This window comes from Cyanistes caeruleus, chromosome 4 (genome assembly GCF_971803275.1).
Source record: "Cyanistes caeruleus chromosome 4, bCyaCae1.hap1.1, whole genome shotgun sequence".
Classification (NCBI taxonomy): domain Eukaryota; kingdom Metazoa; phylum Chordata; class Aves; order Passeriformes; family Paridae; genus Cyanistes; species Cyanistes caeruleus.
In genome coordinates this window covers 28,131,017-28,154,439 of record NC_141704.1, presented here as the reverse complement: position 1 = coordinate 28,154,439, position 23,423 = coordinate 28,131,017, and the positions used below count along the sequence as shown (strand labels likewise).

The window sequence follows — 23,423 nt, the reverse complement described above, 5'->3', positions numbered from 1 at the left end:
CTGGATAAAAAAATTAATCCGCAAGTCTCATCTGGGTAATGAAAGAGTTAAAATCTTGCCCAGGCTTTTGTAGATGGTTCGAGGATCTCTGCTGAACAGGAGCTGGAGCCGTCTGCGATGGGAAGTTCCTCATGGCTGCTCTGGAACGTGTAGTCTCTGCTCTGACCCACTGCAAGCCCAGGGCTTCCCTCTTTCTTCACTGGGCAGTTTCTAGTAAATGTAGTTACAGCAAAACCTGCAGCCGAGCCAGAGATCGGCTCGGCCCGGCCCGGGCCCGAGGAAAACCTTCCCCAGGCCCCCCCTTCTCCCGGCCGGGAGACGGGGCAGGCCCGGCCCCATCCCCGCCCGGCCGCATGGCCTGGGCAGGGACGGGAGGCCTGGAGCTCCGCCACCCTCCACAGCCAGGAAACAAAGAGAACTCAGAGAGCTCTGCTTTTACATTTTAAGGTAGGGTTCACAAGTTGATCCCACTTTTCAATGGCCTAAACTGCTGTCAATTCCCAGCAATGACCGATAATTGGTCAGGAGAAAAGACTCCAAGCACTTCCCAGCAACTCCAACTCCCTTAAAGGTAAAGTAACTCCATGACATTATTTTTAATTAATAACAGCGAGTTTTTAACAGTACTATAGCATTATATGAAGAGAAGGAAAGTAATGAGATGCGTTACAGTTTTAGATGGGAAAAAATTTATATCCTGTGAAGGGCTTTAGAGCCATAAAGTATTTCTGGATATGGTGGTAAGGGAAACTAAAACTGAAAAACCTGGTGTGATTTTTGAGGTTCACACACTGGAGGGTGCTAATTCCAGGTTACTGGGACCATGAGGAAGGCCAGTGCAGCCACGTGGGTGACACATACCCTGCCTGGCCCACGCTGGGCTTAGCTTTGTCCATTGTCTCTGAGACATCAGCATCCTTGCTGGAGAGCATGGGGGGAAAGGGCTGTTTCTTCATAGCTTTATGAAGTTAGGATATCCAGGGCCAGAGTCCTGTGAACTCCCTGCCTGAATGAGAAGACTCCCATTTACATCCATGTAATGCTTTCTGGGAAGAGGTGCTTGAAAAGTCCCATGCTTAAGATCTAATCTTTACCAGTAGCAATAGTGTCCCTGATCACTGCAGCCTGCCTTATCATACTAATTATTATTTAGCTACCAAGTATAAATTAATATAAGCTGATAGAACCTTTTTAAAAATAATTATTATTTGGGTTAAAAAGATGTGCCCTGCCTTATGGTGAAAGTCACTGTAAGTCATCCTAATGATCCCTGCCAACCATAAAATGTACACATAAAAAATAAACATAGGTTGGTGTTTCATGATTACACCTGTTCCTCATTGCTTGATAATTTTGTTTTCCCTGCATGATACTTTAAAATTAATGAAAATGGCATCTTTTTTAAGTAGCCTACTTTATAGGCAAACTGGTTTTTCTTTTCCTCTGTTTACTTTGTCTTCTAATGGCTGTTTCATGGCATTGGCAAGGAGGCTGGTAGGCCAAATAAGCTGCCTTTTCTCTTTCATTTCTGATTGATTACCTTGTTCAAATGACTTCTCAGCATGCTTTACAGGTATAGAAATCTTCCAGCTGGCTTGTGCTTTGCTTTAATTAGGAAAAATTATTTAGAATTTCAAGGGTAATGATTACAGTGATCAGAATTGTAACTTGGAGCAGGTGTGGCTGTATGTACTGAATTGGGCTCTAGACAGAGGTGGTTTAAGAACGTTCTTGTTTGTCTTGCAGACTCCTCTTTCTTACCTTTTAGCAGGCAAAAGGAGCAAGGTGGTGTTCTGCTCAGCAATGAGTTCCTTCAGCTTTCCATGAGTTCAAAGTTCAAATCCCCTAGAAGTAAGGATGTAAAGCTGCAGTTTTCTTTGCAATAGGGTCTCCACCCTGGTCTGACACTCCAGAAGTCTAATGAAGTAAATTTAACAGTGCTATCTGTGCATTATAAATGTACCCTAGTTTTAAAGGACTTTCCTGCTTTAATCTGGGTGTCAATGCTCTCATCAGGGGATTTTTTCCCCCTGCACACACTATTGCTGCACTTCTCACCTCTAGAGTGTATCAGGCCTAATCAAGTCTTTTAGCTACCATAAATCACTACACAGAATTTGTAATTGTCTTTGGCTGTGTAAATGCCAACTCCTTTAAAGGCTGTATTTGATTTAAAGAGGGGGTTTGGGGTTAAATATAGAGGGTCAATAATGACTTTCTAAGGCACCTATCTCCTGGCTCTTCATGTGGCTGCTACTTAGGGTTTGGCAATCTGTGCTTTTCACTGAATTTTCTTCTATTTTTCAGTGGCAATTTGAAGTCTCAAAGAGCATATTCCTACAGACCTCAGCATCGGTAGCTGGCCTGTTATTTCCTGGTGGGATAGGTGGATCCTTGCTGCTGCTTCCTCATGAGGTCACCCCTGAGGCTCCTGGGGATCATGCCCAAGAGGTGCTCAGCAGAAGGTGGTTTTAAGGAAGCAGCTGCTGCAATTTCAAGTGTCTAAGTCAGTCCCTGCTCTACATTGTCTGCCAGAGAGAATTTGCCTTGTATCACAGGGTTTAGGCTGCTGAGTCTCCTTATTTAGTCACCTAAATGAGTACTTGCTGCTTTATTTCCTGAGGTCTATGTCAAAGATAGACCCCTGTTGTGGGACCCCAGCAGAGATGGTGCGGCTTCCAGCTCCCTCCCAGGTGTGCCCTGCTACCTGTGCCCAGCATGCTGCCAGCCCCTCCTAGCCAAGGGGCTTTTTCTTCCCCCCCAGCCCCTTCCAACGTGTTGAGAGAGAGTGTCAGTTCAGCTCCTTCCTTCAGGTGAGATCTGCTGGTACAGTGAGAAGTTATTAGCACGCAGAGATCATTTGACACACCCTGTCAGTGATGTGATACCCAGGAAAGCACATGCTTTTATGATGAAACATTAGTATTTTGTCAGAGGGCTCCAACACTTAAAAGTTAGCCAGGCTGACTTCAGTGTGAGCAGAGAGTTTTGGGCACCCTGCAGACAGCCCAAGATGCAGATCCTGCAGCAATGGGCCTGAGGTCATTTTAATGAGGCTTTTGTGTCTTCATAAAAAAATGTAACTTCTGGTATTACTTGCAAAGGAGTTGATGTTTAACTTTTTGGCCTTTAAGAAATTATAGTTTGACATGAATTTTAACTTTCCTGGCTAATGTAATTATCATGATGGAACAGCCCAAGTAAATAATAGATACAATAACTCTTCTTTTCCTATTGTGTGCTTTTACTATTCATAATTTTTAGGACCATAGATATTAGATACACTTACGTAAGACTTAACGAACAGTAATTATCTTTTGGCTAAAGCAAAAGCCCAAACGAATGCTAAGCTGCATTATCGCTTGGCTTCTGACATGAGCTGATAATCAGATTTTCTTGCTTAAATCCATGGTGCTTGAACAATGCTACCCACTGTCTGTCCTTCCAGATATTACCCTTAATTAGAAAGAACAGAAACACAAATCTGAATTATTTCAAAATCTGGTTTCCATGGTCAGTGGTTGGAAGGGCTTAACTTTATTACAAATAAACCTGGCTTTATTTACTAATGAAATCTGAAATGCTGGGCCTGTTATAGTAGATAGTCTTATAGTATGGTGTTTACATGCTGAAAAATCTTGTGTGGGCAAAGAATTTTGTAATAAATCGTTAAGTAATTGAATTATGATTCTTTTATCCAATTAATAAAACAGAAAAGGAGACACATAGGAAGCCCTATACCATAGTTTAGGACAAGTAATGACACATTGTTCTCTAGCCTTGTTCTTTGTATGTAGGACTTCCTTCTAAGATGCATTTGGCAAATTTCTGCTTCTGTCTTTCCAAACAGTAGAAACTTTAATTTGTCTTTTTTTCCTAATCCACTGTATTTACTGGTTCCATGTTTCTGAACTTTAAATGCACTAAAAGCTTATTTTTTTTTATTTTTTTTAATGTATAACAGGGGAAATCATTGTATTTGGATCTTTTTATTGTTTAGAGGCCTGAAAGCCCCTTTTCCACCACTAAACACAATCTTTTAATTTGCAGTGATAAGTTTTATTCTCTGTAGAAAGGCAGAAATATTATCTAATGCTACCTGATCTCTCTAACTCCTGATATATCTCTGATATAATTGCAAATATACTTTTATTGTAATTGCTGTAGTAAAGTGTAACTTTAGCAAAATATACCATTAAGTCTACCAAGAAAAGCTGAAGATTAAGAATACATAAATGATTTATTTAGTGAATGCTTTTTGTTTCATAGCACATATATGTGTTTAGCTCTTGTTAATGTACCAGAACACATATAACATTATATGAATAGCTGGAGTTTCCTGCAGCATTTTCAAGCTATGTATTTGTCTGGTAAAATATTGTTCATCTTTAATAGATATTTTGTGCATAATAAATAGTTATTTAAGGGAAAAGCCAGGAAGAAAACTGCAGTGTTCTTGGCAAGCCAACAATTAAAAAGTACAGGTGCTAGGAGCGGGTATAGAACTAAAGTAAATAGTTGTTGTTTTTCTTTTAATCAAAAGAAGGTACCTTTCATTCTGAGAAATTTATTTCTTTTAAATATTTGCAATCCACAACTGATAGCACTTAATGCCACTTTTCTTTTTTCCTTTACAAAGGGAATAGCTTTTGGTAACAAGCAGATGCTTGAGTGGGCTGTGTGGCGTGAGGTGTACCCTCAGCCAAGAAAATCAATATTTACTGTTCTAGTATCTTTGCAGTGTGTGAGTTTGCCTTGTTTAAAAAGTGGATTGTGTATAATATGCAAGGCCTTGCTTTTAGTTGACCAGAAGTGGGGTGTTATTGAAAAGGGCATGTTCTCTGCAATGAGTCACACTTAACCCTCCATGTCCTATGGCTCTGGTCTGTTCATTTATTACACAAACCAAAATCAGCTGAATGGTTAGATCTGAGAGGTGCTTGCAGTCGTTCTCATCCTTAAAGCATTTGTTTGGACATCATCAATATGATTTATAGCAACAGTAAAAGCAGTAATTTGTTCAGCAGCAGAGTGAGTGTCCAGCCCCCAGCAGAGGCGCTCAGACCACTGCTCCTCATGGTTTTTAAGAGTGGAGTTCTCTTGGCAGTGATTGCAGCAAGGGCTGCTGGGGGAGACATCAAATCTGCATTTCACCGTGTGGAGAAATACGGGTCTATGCACCACTTGGCTACTTGGGGAAATAAAGTTTCCCCCTCAAGGAAACATTCATATTGAATAAGACAACTAAGAAATCTCAGGAACAGTTTCTCAGTAATAATGAGTTTATTTTCTGAGATTGCATTTTGCTGTAAAGTCTTGGGTCTTTGATTTGCATTGATTTCCCTCTCTCTCACCTGCATTATAAAAAGAGAGCATCATCCATTGCAATAAATTCTTATGCTACCTTTTCCTGTGCTGAGCCTTTCATCTATAATTTTTTAATCCACAGTGTTGGAGCACAAATGAGAAAAAGAGATGCTGAAAACAGGTGTAGGGAAGATATGAAGTTTGCAGGCCAATTTGCTGAAACTGGAAGGTGTTAATGGAAAGGAAATGATTGCTCATTTCACTGTTCAGCTTTGCTTTTCTCTCTCTTCTTCCATGGTTTATTAAGCAGATAATCTTTACAATGCCACATTTCAAATGGTTATGAATTTCAGTTACGCAGAAGCATAAACCTTCACTCAGTAAAACTCTTGATCCTGTGCAAAACTCTTGACTGTGTCAGAAGCTATGAGTGCTCCTTTAATGGAGAACTGGAGTGGTGAAGAGTTTAAGGGTTCCAAAGTTCCCTTGCTGCTATTCAGTGTACTTGCTTTTGCCATCTTTGCCAGGATTTGGGAATCCAGAGGGGAAGAGGGAATCTGTATGCAAATAAATGATGGAAATATTTTTGAACCTGTTATGCACTGAGAATGACAGCCTATAGAGAAGGCTGCTGAAGGTGGGTGTTCAGTCTCCTGGGAGCTTTGAAATTGCAGGAAGTTCAAGTCCTGAGCTTGGCTCAAAGACCAAAGCTTGGCTTTGGAGGCTGGTGGAGGTATGTCTCCCACTGAACTATTTCTTCCCACTAATTCCCCATGAGCCTTACCTCTTGATAGTGCCAAAATCTCCTCCCTTGCATTTTCCAGAGTCTCTGGCTTATCCAAGACATTAGGGTTAGATGCCCAGGGTATACACTGTAGAGCTGGCATACATAATATAGACAAAAAATTTATTTCAGTCATCGATGTCTCTCTTGACAGCCAGAGGGTTCAGAAACATGGAGGGATGTGGAGGGGAGGTGGAATGTCTGGCATGCTCAGGGGACTGGTCAAGGTTGCTCACTCAGGCTCTAAAGTTGTGGGGGAGGGATTCAGTGAGAGCTGCTGCAAACACAAGAGGGCTGACATGCCGTGTTAAATGGGCAGGTTACTGTGCCTTTGAAAAACATTAGCTCTGCATAAACCAAAACAGATTCTCCAGTAGTCAACATATAGTGATGTTTAATTGGTCTCTGCATGGTTCCTGGAAATGTGTGGGCTTTATTTTGCCCAGATTCTGATGCTTACATCTAAAAAGCTCATCTTAAAATAAAAAATTAAGTTACTTTTTGAAAATGAATGTGAGGTAACTAGAAGTGAAGATGACTAGAAAAACCTGACTTATTTTCAAACTGTATCAAAACTGTATATATCTTCTTTCTCTTTATAAACTCTTCTTATGCCTGGAATTTAAAAAAGACAGAATTTGCTGGAAAATACTTCTTACACCTCCACTTTAGTGCTGTTTGTACAGTGTCTCATGCAACATGCAGAGAGATATGTGTAATCTCACTGGTGTTCCACTTCATAGAGCACTCAGAGAGAAGTCTTCCCTGCCTGGGCCTGGATTTGTGGTTCTGCTGAGGGTGTTGTGTAGTCCTGGGCTCAGCACCAAGTTCCAGGGCAATCTAGCTAAACAGGAGAGTCAAAACAGGGGGAGCTTCCCCTTCTCAGAAAAATATTAGTGGGCACATAAGCTTGTTGTATACAAAACCCTTCAGGGATTAGTGTCCAATTCCTCTCCTCAAAGTGGAGAGGAATTATTTACTATAACTGTACTCGTGTGCTAAAATTATTCTTGCATTGCATGTGGCAGCATCATCTTGAGACATAGAGTAGAATCAGGTAACATGCCATCTTGAGGGTAATTTTTAAATTTTCACCAATTGCAAATGGCTAAATAATCTATGGCAATGAATTTCTATTTCTTGCTTGTTATTAGCAGTATAAAGGCATCATGTTTTGCTTATTGCATTGTTTTCTTGCAGCCCTTGTCTTTTAAAAAAATTATAATTTGCCTGAAGATACCTGTAGTTATTTACGTGCTAACAAGGACTATTTCAATTATCTGGCTTAATCTTCCTCATAGGCCAGGACAGATCACCTGATGGATGGAGGTAGCATTGAAATAGAGAAGTTCAATCTCCATTTTTAGGGTTCTCAGGAGTGAAGAGGCTGCTGTATTTCTCCCAAACCAACTCTCCCAACATCTATATCATCATCAGCACCTTTTGCTTTTCTGTCTCCCTTCCCACTTTTGGATAACTCTGTGTATTTATTGATCTCTTCAAGATAGTCACTTTCTAGATAATTTTTGCAAATAAAAATGTGGCCCTTTTTCTCGCCATGGTACCGTCCATAGATGAAGAAAGCTCTCGTGGCTTCTCTGTTCCATCTTTCTGTATCACTCTGACACAAAATTCCAGTTTTTTCCAAGATGGGCTGGAAGTGCACCAGAAACACATCATACTGATTTCCATGAATACCATATTCTGCGTCTTGGAAAGAGCCTTGGCGACACCTCAGCATGCAGAACCTACTTAGGAATATTGCCTTGAGCTGTTAGGATTCAGCAGGAGGGACTGTGTAACCTTTTAGCTTACCCTGAAAAGCAGAAGGTCCAGTTTGTTTCTTTCCAGTAGTCTAGGGTCAAATGTTTGCTCTGCAGGGAGCAAGAGGTTTTCTGTATAGTCTCCAGCTTCAAAGGAGAATTGGTGTGAGGCCAAATGCCAAGTGCTTTAGAAATTTCTCCTGGTAGACTAAGGGCTACAGTTTATCTCAAATTATTGCCAAGAGAGGGCAGAGATTCCTAAGGGAAGTTGTGATAAGAAGCACAAATTTAGGGACTGAGTCAAATCTTTAGCAGTAAAGGGGTTTGGAAACATATGCTGAGAACAGGAGAGGACTTTCTTGATTTAGCAAGTCTGCTGTTCCCTTAAGATAAATTTGGATTTTTATGTCTTCTAGACTGAAAGCTGTGAGAATCTTCTGAAGAGCATTTTGAAAATAACAGAGTGAGTGTGACCTATGCAATTTCCAGTAATATATAGGGCAAAAAAAAAATGTGTTTTTTTTGGTGTTAGGTTGCAAGATAATTTAGCATTAATTCACAATGTATTAAAGTGTACTCAGACTGCCTCTATGTAGAGATTGCAAGTTGAATGTCTGACATAAGGAGAAAACTGTCAAATATAAAACTAGTTGATGCATGGTTATTAAGAAGAATATTGGGAAGACAGACAAGCTGGAGTTTTCTGAGTGGTTTTCAGTTTCTTATATGAACTAACTTCAACCTATGTGAGTGTGTAAATAAATTGTAATACCTAGAATAAGAGGAAAAGGGTTTTGTTAATATATTGATTATCAGACACTGTTGCCTTAACTTGTAATCTTTGTTTGTTATTATAAGGTCTGGACATCCTATACTTTAATTTTCTGTTATCAGTTGTGGAAGGCAACAAGAACACATTACCAAATTTTAACTTCTCAGGTTTAATTTTATTTTTGTATCTGTCAGACTCAGACGGATACAAAAGATAGAGTCATGTCTTTTTAACAGTTTCCATTGAAAGCACTCATGCTGCTTCTGAGAAGTGTCAGGGAAAACTGCTTGGCTTTAGGGGGGAGGGGTGAGTGTATTTCTTTGGGAAATACTGGAGTTCCCTGGGTGCAGGGACTAGTTCGAGAAGGATTTATGCCTCTGTCCAGGTTTTGCTATTTGCCAGAGACCTGAACTTTGCAAAGAGCATAATTTTTTATATGTTATTTTTAGAGCTGCATTAACAGAACTGCTCTTCTTGGTGTAGTCTGGTCAAGTTAGACTTTGTATTTGATAGCATGTAGAGATTTTTCCCTTGTTCTGAGCATAAGAAGGTTGATAGTGAGCCAATTTCCCAAGAAAAAGTTGACCTTGATTAAACCCAGCAAAACTGGGGAGCCTAGGGAGAAGCTAGAACCAAGAGGTAGGAAAGAAGCAATTCACAAGCAAAAGAAGAGTGTACAAAGAAGCCTGAAGGTAAAATTCAGAAACAGATGTAGAGATTGCTGATGGTTTTAGAGCATGGCAATTTAGAAATTTAGACACTACTATAGAATTTAGCAGAATTTAGACACCACCGTAGAAAATGAGCTGCTACCATAATGGATAGAGTTTATAAACTCTCTCATGTTTTTCCCTAGGTGCTTAGCAAATAAGTGGTCCTCTAAATGTGATTGGGATGGCTCACTGGAAATCAGATGCTGAATTTTCTGTCAGGCTAAAGGGCTGTGCCTTACACCTGATTTAGTTATAAGCAAACTTGCTGTTGCAGGTCACTTTCAGTTCAAACAAGCAGAAATTCAGGCTCTCTACAGGAAAGCATTTGAGCACAAAAAAAAAACTTAAATGCAAAGCAGTCTGTCTTTAACCCTAAACGTAGACTTAAGTATTTTGTCAGGTCCCATGTATGATGCCTGAATCCTTTGCCTTGACAAAAAGAAGTCAGCTGAATTGTGTTTTTTTTTCCTCCCCTCCAACATACATTTTGAATGTAGCCAGTGTTTCTAATAATTTTCTGGTAACTTTACACAGGTATGTGCCTGATTTATAGAAAGCTCGCTTGGCAGCATGACTGTCATTCAGGATTTGCAGAAACAGCCTTCTATTATTTGGTAGTGGTTTGGTTTCTGAAGGGCAGGCTGTAGACACAAACAAGAGACGTAGCCCTCAGAAACATTCATGCAGCATCCTTCAGGAAGGGAGGGGAGGTTATCCAAGTCTCCATGCTGCTGTACTCATATAAATGCTCCCTCTTTTGTTGCTGCTGGACTCCAAAGAATAAAACCAAAACACAAAGCAAAGGCAGCACCACTGAGCAAATGCCACAGTGTTCCCTTAATCCATGTGGATCAAAAAACATGAACGTTTTGATTCTGTAAAGAATCTTCCTCAGCATGCTGGATTAATCACATGGATTAATAAAACACTGTTGCACTCACTCAGTGGTGCCTCTTCTGCTTTGTGTTTTCTTTTATTATTCTTTGGAGCCCTGCAGGAACAAAAGACGGCGTGTTTATAAGAGTACCATAGGCACTGGGAATTCTATAAACCTCTCTCTCTATAAGGTATGCTTCTTGAATTTTCCCCCATGGATCATTCCCTGCAGATTTGTCTATACTAAGCCCTGTGTTAGTGTCCCTATCTGCCTGAAATACACTCAGTGTAAACCCAGTGTTTTTTCTTTCATTGTGTTTTGTTTATTTCTGCAGAGTGTGGCAGGGAGCACATGTGGAATGCTCTCACTTAGCTGCTTTTGTGGAGCAAATACTTTTGTGTATCATTTCAATCACTGGCTGGAGAGTGGAGCTGGTGGGCAGGGGCAGCTTTGGAGAAACACACAGTTCTAGCAGCTTTCATGCACAGAAGTGAGTTGGGAAGTACAGACTCACACTTTTCATTAATATATACTCACACATGAAAATGCATGCTAATGTTAGCCTTTGGGAAGCTGCATGATAAGCTGCCAGTATCCAGCACCTGACTATTAAACTCTCTCTCTCTGTACACTGGTCCAGCCCTCTCTATTTCTTTTAATGACCTCAGCTTTCCAAAAAGCATTCTTTTCTGCCTCATAGATGAAGGCTGACCCCTTCCTCTGCTGTAGGCCCCCACTTCTTTTCATCAGTGCAGAACGTAGGATGAGTAGTAATCAATCTTGTGGTATAGATGGGTTAAAGGTCTGAAATTTCAGGGTTTAGCAGAGCTAAAATTGAAGCATAAACCCTTAAAAAGAGGACATACTATGGTCCTTGAATGACCCTAACGGAGTTAATTTCAAATATGCACAATAACTCCTTTTTTGTGAGTAGAATATCCTTGAAGACTTTTCATGTGTTTATCATTCATTGGGTTGGATACAAAATACCTTAAAGGCTTTCTAAAATATTCTGGTCATGACTTGCATATCCATGTTTTATCTACATTTATGCCTGTGTTTATTGTTATCCACCGTAATTAGAGATTCTAGCCTTTGTCTGTTTGTCCAGTCTCACAGACATCCTGTCTTTCAGGACACTTGGGTTACATTGAACCTAACAAATTACAGTGTCATGGTCTCTTACAGAAACTTAACATTCATATGAACTGATATCCTCTATTGTAGGCCTTCTGGAAGATCTGTTCCAAAGGATGTAGGTGCCATAGCAAATCAGTCAGGCAGAGTGCTTTTCTCAAACAGTGAGTTTCTAACATCCTCTTGGAGATGGACATTTTTTCACAGGGCCAGGGAAACATCTTTCTGTCTCTATTCCTCTTGTTTCTAAGGCTTCCTAAATAATTTCTGTTCCCACTTTCCTACCCACACCTTTGTCCCAACATGTACTGCAGGCTTCCATTTATGAACCCATTGCTGCAGTGCTGGGTGTCTGTCATATTGTGCCCACCACCTACAGAATGCTCCAGGGTCCAGCCCTGCTGGTCTTGGTCCTACAACATCCCCTGAATGTCACAGGACACAGGCCTTCAGACTCCTTTTCTCTCTTTGCCACCATTTACTTCTGTTAAAACCAACTCTCCTTCCCTCTGCCAGAGAGAGGGAGAACTTGATTGACTGTAGCCTTACATCAGCAGTGGCCTGACTTTGTCTTTTCAAATGCTGCTCTGAAAATGAATCTCTTTCAGGTTGATAAGGCCAATTTCAAGCAGCAGGACATCCTGCAGTGAGCTCCTCCTTCACTTTCATAGTATGTCTGATTTTCCCAGGATTCCCTTTTTTATAGCCTGCTTTATTCTTTGACTTTTAGAACTTCTCCTACAAATCATGTTGTACAATTGATTCATACTACATAATCATTTTTCTACTATGGACTGCAGAAATTGTGGCACTTTATTCTGCAATTTTAGTTGTGCTGAGCACCTTTTTCTGCTTCATGTATTGTAGTCAATAATATTAAAATATTGTTTTAGACTATTATCTATTGGTGATGAGTGATTCCAGGGTTGTGTGGCATAATTTTCTATAGAAATTCTAAAAGCAAAAAGGGTAATGGCATGGGTAGAATTGCTCAGCTAACAGGATTTTAAACACATAGTGCATAAGATCTTCCACTCCATGGTGGCACTCGTTAATGAAGAATATAGAAACACAGTCCCTTACAGACTGCTGTCACATAAGTATCCATTATGAAGCCTTTTACATATTTCCTTTCATCCCTTAGGTGCTGACCAAAATCCTCTGGTGAAAGGAGAAGCAATGTCCCTGATAAAAAATAAAGCTACTGACATACATGATGTGTTGCAGGGGAATCACATATGATATCTGAATATAGATTGCTACTACTGCCAACATGAGCAACAACTGTGCAGTTGCATTGCTTAAAGTGGAACCCATGACTGCTGCATCCTGCAGTAATGTTTCTTTTTCCAGAAGTATTTCTTATCCACAAAATTGAAAAAAAACCAATTCCCTCCCCCAGGTGTTTGTGTCATAAACAAAATGTGTTTATTCCTTTTTCTTGCTAGATGAGAAGTGTTGAGCTTTTGAGAGCAGCTGATGTGGCAACACTCCCCTAAGCAACCAGATAATTGTAGCCTAGGTTATTCTAGAAGGGACTGTGTGCAAAACTGACTACTCAGGTACTCAGCCTGATGAACAGCTACAATTTGCAGTGGTGGTATGGTAAGTGTGGGATGTCCTGTCAAACACTGTACAAAGACTGTCTGCACTCCTCAGGCCTGCTCGCTGGAGTGTTTTGTTTGCTTGGGTTGCAAATTGCAGGAGAGATACAGTGCCTAATTTGGAACAGAAAAGATGATAAGACTCTTGGCAGAGCAGAGAAGAGTCTTGGAGAACATGAAAGACTGTTGCAAAGAGGAAGGGAGTAATGTTTTTCTTCCTGTCCATAACTGCTAGGGCAAGACATAATACTTTTAAACTACAGCCACAGAATTAATTTTGGATTTTTTTTCTTAATGGCAAGGATGTATAATTTGAGTGCTCATAATTTCTCAGAATAACTTTGGCAGAAATCAGGGCTAGGACACATAATGCTGAGCCTGCCTTGGAACAGGGGATGGAGTAGATGAAGTCTGACCTCCTGTGGTCCTGTAGTGATCCATGTGGAAGAGTTTCTATTGTTGCTGTCATCACATTTCCCACCAGGAATGGAGTAGACATTCTGCCTTTCATCAGGCAAAGCCTTGTAAACACAAGGTTTCATGTTTTGTTGTAATAGAACTTCTTTAAAGTCATGGGGTCTAAATAAAGTTATTTTCTTAACTGACTGCTGTGGGTCAGGTTCTAAATCCATATTTCATCATCTGACTGAGACATCTTTCATACCTTTTGAGTGTTTGCCAGTTTACAAAAGATATAAAGGTTTTATTCTAACATATCGAATACATTTCTGGGTGAGCTGTCAAGGGAGTGGTTTTATAATTTTTTGTTTGATTTTTTAATACTAATTTGATATATCACTGTAGCTGAAAGGGCCAATAGCAAAATCATTGTCCCAGTCCATTCTTGCAGCTTGTTCTTGTTGCCTGAAATTACTTAAGCACAGAAGGAACAATGTAAGTCAGTTTTAGGTCTGTCTCATCTCCTAAGATTGAAAGGACAGTCAGTTGAAGCTGGCTTCACAGATTCCCAAATTATTTCCTCACTCCCAGATGTATTGCCTTCTGAATTTTAGATCTGGGGTGTTTTTGTGTGCTACAAGGCATTTGTTTGCTGATCTAGAATAGTAAATGTGTGGTTATTTGTGCATTTTTAGTGACTGTATGCTGAACAGTCTGTGAATTTTTGACAGTCTGTGAACAATTACTACAATCAAGGCTTGTTCCAGCTATCTTGGTTACTTGTAAATGAAAAGATAACATAATATGTACTTTTTACTATGGCTGTGGAGGATTTGTGCAGTGTTTTGGGACAGAGAGGGAGGTGCTCCAGAGCCTAGGGCACTTGGTGGGCCAGCAGAGGGAGAGCCCTCAAGTACCCTGCAGCAGCCCTGGCCCAAGCTCCATGCTGCAGGAAACAGGCCAGAAACACCAGTTCACCTAGGGGAGGTAAAAAAAGCTGCCTGTCTGTAGAGAGGTATGGAGCAGCTGCAGGACACCAGTGTGGGTTTGTGCCTATTCCTTGAGGAGGTCCATAAGAGAACAGGGCAGTGGAAATCAGGAGTTGCTCTCTGTTGTTCCATTCATTTCTCTAGGTGTGTTATTTTCCCTTCCTGGAATTTAGCCAGCTGGAAGTCAGGCAACTCATCTGAACTAATCTCTTTGTCCAAACTCTTTTTATATACAGGAGAGAATGATGAACACTGTCTCAGGTGATCTCAGCTCTCTGCTTTTTAGATATCTAGCTTAGAAGCAGGAGTACAGAGCTCTGCCCAGTGACCTTACATGGCTGTCTCGTCCTTTGTCTTCAGGTGGGTTCAGAAATTACAGAGAAGAAACAATGGGTTATTGCAAGGTCAAACAAGATTTGGTTATCTAGTTGGGGTGAACAAAAGCTATAGCAGACTGGGATATGGAAAAGAGAGAAGAAGATAGAGGGGAGTGAAAATCCTCAATCTAAGTTACAGGTAAGAGGAGTGTTCCTTTAATAAAGAGGAAGCCTCACAGCCTCTGTAACACATGGCAAAAATGTACAATTGACCATACTGCAATTGGCCCCTCTTGCTGGAGCAGTGATTGTTTTCACTGCAACAACTAGCACTAGAAAAGCTAATTGCTACAGCCAGGAAAGGAGGGGAGGACTGTCATTTTACTGGGACTTTGTATTGAGACAATGTGTTTTACAGGAGTAAGGAGCCAACCCAAATTTCTGAAGGGATGTAGGAAGCTCAAACTGAGAATAAATGGCTGATAATACCGGGTCTGGTTACTGAGAATTCAGATTCTCTTTGTGCATTTAACTTCTTGTGATGTACTTTCACAGGTTTTTATATTTTTGAGAGTCAGCCCACCATTGTCTAGAATGAGGAGTATGATGAAAACCTAATGCAATGTGTCTTTCTTCCCTTGCAAGTCATGACAATAGTACTTATTAAATTGAGATATTACACAAACACATCAGTTAGACATCTTGTAGAAATCTTGATAATAACATCAAGATGTTATTTTATATGAGGAGCATGAAATCCTGTCAATATGATCAAACTAATAATAACCTGATGCAATTTTTCAAGAGTTGTTCAGAGCAGATGTGCAAGCATCCAGCTTCAGTGATTCATGTGGTCCTGAGCCATACAACCATGTGTTGATGGTGACAACAAGTAATGACTAGGAGGAGCTTTTTCAGGCCCTGATTAAAGAATTTTTAAGTGCTTTTAAGGACGCGTTGAGTTGTATTCTTTTCCAGGAGGGCATTTGAATGGGATTTAATCCTATGCTCAAGCACTTTTTCTGAAAGTGGTTGTCTTCTGGAATCAACTTTCATTTCCATTTGTGGTTTAGTGACAGCCCCCACCTGGGTTTGAAATGAGGTCATTTGGCCTGAAAGGTGGGGGTAAAGGTATCTAAGTAGCTTTCATGGAGACTTACTCTGTTGCCTATAGCTACTTTCATCTTAAATAAGGAAGTGTGGCATGTTTGTATTCACAAATCCTGTTGTGCAATGTTCTGTCTCAATTGGGGCTGTCTGTGTCTCCATATTAATTCTCAGGGCAGCTGCAATTTCCTCCATTTCATGCAAATTAGCTTCAGCCTTAAAGCTCCTGGCAGGTTGCCAGCATAGCCCTCTTTGGAAAAAATTTGGATTCATCAGTGGAAGGGTTTTAGCCTTTTCACTTAAAGGCCTTTGTTTAGGCAAATATTTCAGTTTTTTAAAGGCAAATACTTAAGAAAATCTCTATATTTTAGAGATATTTATTATTTTTTAGTCAGATACATTCTTTAACCACTAGAACAGTCCTAAAGATAGTTAGATAAACCACAAATAACTAAAAGAATGGTATACATTTGTACTGCTTATCTTGAACATTGCTATAAATGCCACTGCACCAGTGCCATTAAAATGCGTGTCAGGAATTTTCCTTGACTGCTTCTATGCGGCCTTTTAAGATCATTTAACTACATAATGACTTTTAAAGATATTCTTTTTGGAATGGAAGGGCTTTTTTTCAAAGCCTAGCTAAAAAAAGGTATTCCACAGATTTTCAATACAATATCTTAATTCCATCTCTCTGATTCTTTTAAAAAGTTAAACTTTTTAGTTTGCACAATAATTTTGTGGTTTTGTGTGTACTGCAATTATTCTGAGAATATTTTTACCTTTTACATCATTATGAATACTCCCACAGTTTTTTGTTTTGTTCGGTGTATATACTATTCTTCTTAAAAGTCAGATTTAATTTTTTTTTTTTTCCTGTAAAGATAATAAGGGTATTTAATTCTTCTTCTTACTATTCTTTTCACAAGAACCACATTTCATAGATTTCCAGGAACCCATTATTTAAATTCTAGTTCTACCTGAACAGTGACAATAGAACAGCATGAAAGGTTCTGGGTTCATGGTGTGACACTGGCTTTGAATTTAATTAGGTAGCAAATAAGATTTATCTTTTCCAGAGATCACTGCCATATAGTTTCTTGGCTGCTGAGGCTCAGGATGTGTTTGACCTGAAGAAGAAATCTTGCAGGAGAAAAGAGATATGTGGTTCCACTTGTGCAAAACTGTTATTTTTACCTGGTACTCTCATGTCCATAAACCCTCTAAGGCACGGTGGAGTTCCACAGATATTAACAAGACTCTGTTTATCATTGGAATGAGTGAGTTTTCTGTTTCTTATTACTGTTGACATACAAGATGATATGATCCTAGGCTGTTTGAAATAACTGTTTTCCATGGCTAGTATTTAGAAAAATATCACTGTATTTGCAGTCTAGTAACTGGAGGAACTTTGAAACTGACTGTCTCCTTGTTCCTGCAGGAAAAGGTCTTAAAAAGTTCCTCTTAAAAGCTCCCAATTTTTAGGCCATCCATTGTTTTATGCACTTGAATCATATCTGTTGTTACCTCCTCTCAAAGATAAACTATGGCAATCATTTCAATTTTTTTTTTTTTATTCTGTGGCCTTCTCTGAGTCTCTGTAGTTTCTTACTGTCCCTGGTCAGCCATGAAAAGCCCTCCCTGCACACAGGAGTGAAGCACCTGGTCTGCCTTGAGATTGTCCTGGGTGATAGAAGAATTATATAGATATTCATCTTTTGGGGATAGATTTAAATTTTGAGAGCAATACAGGAAAGCATGGCTTTTTTGTTCAGTAAAATACAGTTAGCTTTTGTAGCTGCTGTAGCTGGTCTCCTAGCTGGATGCTTTAGGTGGTTGGACTTTTAGGAACATTTCAATCACATGGGCAGGAAGTAGTTTTAATTGTGGTTGTTTACCTCTTCATAAAGTAAAGAGTTAACGTACCAACTTTTTAGGGACACTGAAATTCCCATTGTGTCAAGTCACAGCCAGCAAATGTTACATCCACAAGGTACTGGATGTCTCTCTTTGACCAATTTAAAAGAGGCTGAAAACTTTTGTTGTGTTATTTGAAATTTTGTAACTCTAAGAAGCATACTTTTGCCTGCACAAGGGAAGAATTTGATTGGAAGTACTATCTCAACCAAAATCAAAGCTGGAAGATCATAAAGTCTTTGAAGGTACACCTTCTTTAAATCATAATGTGTTTTAAAATGGATATTTGCTTACCAGGCAAATGATTTTACAAGGAATTAGGTAGCTTGGGTACAAGTGGTATAACTTTGATTACAAAGAATCGGAATTTGATTTTAATAAAATATGGAAATTCTCAGACCTTAAACACAACTGTTGATGTGGTTTCTCAATGTATTTTGTGTGTAAAAATCTTACTAATGTAAATCCTATTAATGTAAAGAATTGAATAATTCCCTAAGGCTTTGGCCAAACATTATTATTATGCATATCTATTGGTACAACTGACCTTTATTTTGAATGCTGGTAATTTTCACAGTACAAATAATCCCCCAGCTAATTACTGATTGGAGTGAATGGAGTGAAGTTCCAAGGCATTTTGTGTTTTTTTTTTGTTTGTTTGTTTGTTTTAAAACACAGCATTTCTGTGATCAGGCATAAGAGAGAATGTGGTAGAGGCAGTCTGAAGGCAGTAGCACAGGTAAGCACAGAGGACAGGAATGTCTTAAACCAGCTTTGCCTGCAGGTTTGAGAGTCATGAAACTGTATCCTGGAGTTTGACCTAACTTGATCTCAGGCTGGGCCTGGCTACTGGACCAGAGCTCCATACCAGAGTTCTGGCACTCCAGCTGTTGTTGTGTAGACATAATTCTGCTCTGTGTCCTTTGTATATCGTTACTCATTAATCAAAATTAAAATACTGTCCCCAGAATGTCCAAACCACTCAGATCAACTGGAAGAAGCTGGTCATATCTAAAAAGGGTGAGTGGTTGCCACAGGAAGCTGCTACCAAGGAGCTTATGGCATCAGCTAGATTTAACTTTATAATTCTGTGCTCCTTTGCTCCTGTAAATTTTAAACTCCTGCAGGTAGTGAATTTTACTTTTCAATAGGCAATACCACTATTTGAACTAAAGTAGGGGGTCCTGTGCTGATTGTTATCAGCAAGATTTAGTGGAACATTCGGCTGTCACATGATAATTTTCTTGTTTTGATACTCTCAAATTAATTGGATCACTTGGTGCTTGAGACTGCACCGAATGGAGTTAAATCTGCAACCACCTGCAATCTGTTAATAAGAAAAACCCAAACCCATCAGCACTGCCTGTGCACGTTAGCTGTGTCCAAAATTTGAGATAGTCTGGGGAAAAAAATGCCTAACTAATGGACAACACTATATAAAAATAACAAACATAATATAAAAATAACACGTGCAAATACAGATTTTGAGACCTGCCTGCTAGCCAGATCTGGAAAATGAGGTAATACATGTGTACAGCTGCCTTTTGTGATCCAATTGACTTCTTCTTGCTTATGAGTTATTTGTATAGCCAAAAAAGGTGCTCTGGGGAGAGTTGGGCACCACTGGTACAGTGGTCTATCAGGCCATGTGGTGCTTAAACATGAATGACTTGCCCAAAATTTTGCCAGTGATGGCAACAGGATCTGATCAGGGATCATGCCCTGCACTTGTTTATGCCTTTCACCATTGAATCTTCATGAAGGAAACTGAGGTGTATTGCTCCCTGTCTTCTGAAGAATGGCTTTCATCTAAAGTGTTATAATTGTGATGCATGTTAATACGTCTTTACACAAAAAATATATTTGCCAGGGTTGTAGTCGTCCCCAAGATGAGTAGTTGTTTCCTAACAAGTCCATTTGCAAGTAGTTGCTTTTATTTTAAAATGTCTTTGGGCTGCATTTGGAACTCTCCTAATGACAGGTAAGAGTCAGAACAATCAGCTTTCCTGAATGTGGTCATTAGTTTATGATGCCTGCACCATATGGGGATATTTCATCCTACACAAGAATGTAGGGGAGATCTCTTTTTAATTAGAGAGCTAGGAAAAAAAATCACTTCATGGAGCAAAGTGTACTTAGAGGTCTTAGCTGAGCTTTTAAGTCCATTTGATGGAACCATCAGACATATTTACCAGCCTTGGTCCTTGGAGGTGAGTGTTTGCTCAGAGGTCTGGGACTGACTCCTCAAGGGGCTTGCACACTGCAGGTACTCAGTATAAATTCATATGCATCAAGCCCTCAGACAAAAAGAAGTGTGGAGGAACCTGCGTCCCGGCTATTTACACAACGCACCTCAATTGCCCGGGAACAGAGGACGTCTGTTTGAGAGCTTTGCATTGCCAATCCTTTACGTGGCTGGAATTGATCATTTTAAGAAAGCGAGCGGCAAGATGAGAGGAGTGGGGTAGTTTATTGCAAAGTTCCTTTAGTGTTTGAGAAATGGAGAAATTTGGATGAATTGCACTTTTCAGCCAGGACTTGCTGCCATCCATCTCTCAGTTCCTTAAGAGTAACTAGGATTTGTGCAGTGAGTGCAGCTTGCTGCCAGAAAATCTCAACTTTTGTTAATGTATAGGCATTCATCATCTGCTGTTCATTAACACACATATTGCTAATGCCTGGCAATGGGGCGAACATTTTTCTAGAGTGGGGTCGAAAAACTAATTATTCACCATATGGTGGCCAGCTCAGCAACAATTGCTGAAGCCATGGAAGCAAAAGGAAGTTGGCTGGTTGATTTCTTTGGACAGTTTGCACAGTGATGACTCTCTTGACACATGCCATTCATGTGGCCGCTGCATAACAGATGGGCTGAGGCTGGGAACTGTGGAAAAATCATGGCAGAGATCTGGTGGCAGCCTCTTGTCTTTTTATCCTTCAGAATGACTTTGGGTCACATGGGCTGTGAAAATAACAAGTAGGGGATTGTGCTCTAAGGATTTCCCTGCTTCTTTCATAAAGCCAGAGCGTAATTTTGACTGCCTTTTCGTATTTTGTTTATTAAAGGGATCAGGGTTTTAGATGAAAGAGATTACTTGGTTTGTGGTAGGGGGCTGTGCTGTGCCCATGACACTCAGCTCATTGTTAGCAGGAAAAATGCTGGCAGTTTGATAAGGGATAAGAAAATGGAGGGGTTTTAAATTAAAATTTAAATTACTCTTTATTTGTTCTTTTCTCATTTGTAAATCTCACATAAGCAAGTTTAGATAAGACCTGTTTTAGATTCAGAATACTCAAACCTGAAATGAGTTAGTGTTTTTTTCCAGAGGAGCTTAGTACGGGAGGGTAAGATTAATTTGAGCACGCTGCCTTTACAACTTGTGTGCTTTCTGGATTTCATATCATCCAGACAGTGCCTGAATGGGGAAGGCACTGAAAGTTTCCATGCAGAGGTTTTTTTAAGCTTTAGTGTCATTCAAAATGAAATTGGGTGGGTTTGAACTATCTGCAAATTAAATTTTAATTGATTACAGCAAATTGTGTCAGGTGAGAATTTTCTCATGTCTTTCATGGGGGTTAGGAAGAACCTCCATGAGTTGTCAAACAATGAAGGTATTGCAAGATCCCTTCTGAAGCTGCACAGCCTTCCCAAAGGGATGTTGGTAATGCTGGTTGCAGAACATGGAGGATGGGAAAGGAAAAGTGAAGTGCAGGAAACTGCCCAGCATGAGAGAGGCCTTACAGGTGAATCATTCACAGTCATTTGTCAGGAGCAGCACACAAGGTTTCTCAGGTGAAATGTGATATGTGAGGTCTTGATTGAGGATTATTGTTATGTAAGCGTTCTTCGCTATCATATTTTTCATAAACATACACAGGACCTCCTCTCCCCCTGCTGCCCCATCCTCTTCCCCCTCTCTCCAAAAATAAAAGCAGAAAGAAATGAAGATATTTTACAGAACCAACTTCAAGTAATATTTTACAGTTCTCTGAGTTTGAAATTTCTCTTTATAAGCAGAAAGGTGCATGTGCCTTGTTGCGGCTTTACATTCCTGGCTGTTTACAAATCTGTATCTGTGTGCCACAGAGACAACAGGATGACACAGAATCACACAATATTCTGGGTTGGAAGGGACTCACAAGGATTATCAAGTCCAACTCTGAAGTGAACAGCCCGTATGGCAAACTCATGACCTGGTGTTGCTGGGCAGGCTGTCAAGTGAATACCAGCCATGTGGCTTCAGAGTCCTCACATCAACTTCCATTTTTTAATTTTTGCATATCAAAACCAGGCCTGTTGATTCCAGGGGTGGGATCTGGTGCTCTTGCAGTGCTGCTCACAGGGAGCCTCTGCACAGGCTGATGTTTGATGCACTTGTGCAAGTACACACAGAGGAGACTGAGCAAAAAGAAAATAATGTGTTTCTATCTTGAATTATCCTGTTGCTTTTTCTGCAGGTGAGGTGGTAAATAGCACTATTTTTAATTAGGGCTTGATACTTTTCCATAAGTGATCAGGGGAACACATTTTATTGTCTCTACCTCCTTTATGAGGAGGAAGTTCACTAGCCCATAATGCTGCCAGCAGTGATTATTTCTTCTGGAGAAAGGAGGAAGCTAGTGTGTTTTATGTGATGAACCTTCTATTCAGCTTTTTTGCTCAGACCGTGGTCTGAGCAAGCATGTTGTGTGGATATTCTGCATTCCCCTTGGTCCTGTCATGCATTACCTGCATTTCTGGGCTCTTGTGATCTCCTTGGTTCATGACAGCTGCTCACTCAGTCAGTGCATATGCCATTTCTCCTCAGTGATTTCCCTATCTGTGTTAGAGAGAAGGAAAACTTCTGTTTTTAGCAGGAAGTCAGTCCAGCAGGTTAGGACCACTATCCAGAAGATGCTGCAGAACATCTACGTCTCAGTGCACTGCCAGTGTTAGACTGCTAGACAGAGGGCTGGATTTTCAGATCACTGCTTCCCATTGCCTTTGGAGGTAATGCCAAACCCCCAGTGCCTCTTCAGGTGTTCCTCCATGAGTGCTCCACCTGCTGCCCATCTGAGGCTGAAGAGTTCTCTGCTCACCTGGCTGGGAAATGTCCCTCACAGTTTGGGTAGAGATTTGAAAAGAATTATAATAATTGAAATTTGTAACCTTGAATGCCTGCCAAACATAATGGCCAACAATCTCTTTTTCCATGAGAAAAAATCCATAAGCAGATAAATGGTTATTAGGAAACTTCAACAGAATTCCTAAAGCCTCAGGTCAGGTGTTAAAGGCATTTTGCAAAATGGGAGAGAGGAGGAGGTGGCATGAAAATGTGTCTGTATACACATTTACACTTAAAGATGCAATATACATGCATACACACTGCCATGCTATTTTTCAGACATAAAGATATACAAGAATAGCAAAATAATTTATTTTGAAAATAAAAGGTACATATTAACAACATTGTGTCACAAAGAACAAAGATAAGGAACCTGAGTGTAAGAGCAGTCCTTTTTCAGAGCACCAGATATTGTCCTGAAATGATGGGGAAACATTACGAACCAATTTCTTCATAAAGTGCTTCTAATCCAAAAGGTGTTTTTGAAGTGATTTCTCCATGCACAACCACTCATCTCTTTGTCTGTTCTTAGACTATTTTATGAGTATTTTGTTAAAAGTATGTTTTATTCTTTTTTTACAATGCATTTAGTAAATTGTAATCTGTTCCTCATTTGCTTTTGAAATACATTA

General features: G+C 39.9%; 1 protein-coding gene across 25 annotated transcripts in view; it reads left to right on the top strand.

Moving 5' to 3' along the window:
* LOC147653510 (uncharacterized) overlaps positions 1-23,423 on the top strand; it is a 161,215-nt gene that overhangs the window by 32,490 nt on the left and 105,302 nt on the right. For 4 of the 25 annotated variants that reach the window (XR_015286316.1, XR_015286321.1, XR_015286311.1 and 1 more), the window contains exon 1: positions 332-447. The exons of 5 other annotated variants lie outside the window; for them this stretch is intronic. The gene's annotated coding sequence lies outside the window, so the exon portion shown is untranslated. Of the gene's footprint in view, positions 1-69; positions 572-14,581; positions 14,706-23,423 lie in introns of those variants that run through there. 16 more of the 25 variants (XR_015286310.1, XR_015286309.1, XR_015286308.1 and 13 more) reach the window with 14 other exon arrangements.